General features: G+C 29.5%; 1 non-coding gene across 1 annotated transcript; it reads left to right on the top strand.

Annotated features, from left to right (window-relative positions):
• Nucleotides 1–1,058: 1,058 nt before the first annotated feature.
• On the top strand, nucleotides 1,059–1,165 carry LOC124818018 (U6 spliceosomal RNA). The gene has a single exon (XR_010640567.1). It is a non-coding gene; the product is annotated as a U6 spliceosomal RNA (small nuclear RNA).
• Nucleotides 1,166–1,865: the final 700 nt, after the last annotated feature.

Here is a 1,865-nt window from a genome sequence, read left to right as displayed (position 1 = left end):
GGTCTACCGAGTGTCGACTAGGATAATCAGATATATTATGCTTTCCTTATATTTAAACACCATTTTATATTTAAAACATGTACTACTAGTTTTCCAACCTACTAAATCGTTGACCTACTGAATTTTCAACCTACCGAATATTCAACCTACTGCATTTTCAATTTTACAACAATGCTTTTCCGGTATGTATTTTGCACATTTTGTTGCTGATTTGAATACGAGCCGAATTTGATCAGTCTTGGCGCAGTGGTTGAAGCGCTGTCTTCAGAATTGGGAGGTATAAGGTTCGTTGAATGCTTAGAAAACTTATTGATTATTAATAAGATAATCACTGATTGTTAATAAGATAATCAGACCAGATAATCAGTTGAAAATTAATTTATCTCAAAGCGGTTGAAAATGAAAATCTATAAAATAGGTCGAAAAATAAATCAATCGAAAACGAAAACGTCATAAATCAGTTGAAAATAAAAATAATCTATAATCGGTTGAAAACAATTTATTTAATACTATAATTTCACAATCACACTTTATATTTAACATTTATTTTTTTCTTTTTCTTTTTTTTTATGTAAATGACTTCATATTTAGCTTTGATATTTTTACCTTGTGAACAAATTTACAGAGGGTGGTTAATAAAATAATAATAATAATATGCAAAACTCCGTTTTGCCACATTTATACGCAACTTATTTTTACAACTTTTTAAGCAACTTTTTTTGACAAATGTAATAAGTAATATTTGTAAATTTTTTTACTTCGAACTTTTTATCATTTGATTGATTTTTTTTTTTTATTATGAAAATAACATCAATGAGATTAAATATCAAAACATTTTTCTTTAACTGATGCAGTTGTGTCATAACTGAAAAATACTGTGAAAATGCCAAATGGCGAAATAAAATCCGTGTAAACAAACATTCGTTTACAAACATTCGCTATGCTGCGTGACGTCACGTCCTAATTAGTAAAAATAGTTTTTTTTTATTAAAAACCCACAAGCATAACACGATAATGAAGTTTTTGATTTGTTACGTAATCGACAATGAGTTAGAAACGTGTTTGCTTCGGCAACACATATATTAAAATTGGAACGATACAGAGAAGATTAGCATGGCCCCTGCGCAAGGATGACACGCAAATTCGTGAAGCGTTCCAAATTTTTATTTAACTTCGGAGGAAATTATTTTAACTGGTTTTTAGGGTTTTTACGAACTCGGGGTAAGACTCGTTTTTAATATAAAACTTTATTAAATAAAAACTTAATTTAATATACAACTTTTAATATAAGACTTTTTTTAACACAAAATAGTCTTTAAAAAGGAGTTGAAAACGATTGTCCGAACCAAAAACCTCAGTCGATGAAAGTATACTCCCTGCACCAATCACTAGATTAGATAGTCGATGTATGTACACGCTGCAGCGCCTTTCCCTAGATGGTCATTTAATGCATTAGGGTGACTTAGCAGCACTTTTATAAAAAAACGAATATAACCGAGTTTGAGTTGCGTCGTGTACAAGTTCACCTTTTTTAGTCTCACAAGTAAAAACTCTAAAATCTCTAAAGCTTTATTTCAAACCATTTTCTTTGGGCGTCTCTATTTAGAACACTGGAAGAACTGCAATCATTTTTTTAAATAACTTTTTAAAAGAATATTTAAACCATTTAACAATCGGCAAGAATATGTCACTAGTTAACAAAACTTATACAGAGCAATTATACGGACGCGTGTGATGCATCAAAATAGAGCTTTTTTAAGTTAAAGTTATATAAAAATCTCATGAACAAAGTTTTTTTAGTCCAAGTTCTAGCTCTTCAATTTAACTACCTCTTATAGATTCTTTTTATAGGAACTAATTGTCTT

The sequence above is a fragment of the Hydra vulgaris genome, chromosome 08, assembly GCF_038396675.1.
Source record: "Hydra vulgaris chromosome 08, alternate assembly HydraT2T_AEP".
Taxonomy (NCBI): domain Eukaryota; kingdom Metazoa; phylum Cnidaria; class Hydrozoa; order Anthoathecata; family Hydridae; genus Hydra; species Hydra vulgaris.
The sequence above is the reverse complement of the archived record's forward strand: the minus strand, read 5'-3'. Positions and strand labels throughout refer to the sequence as shown.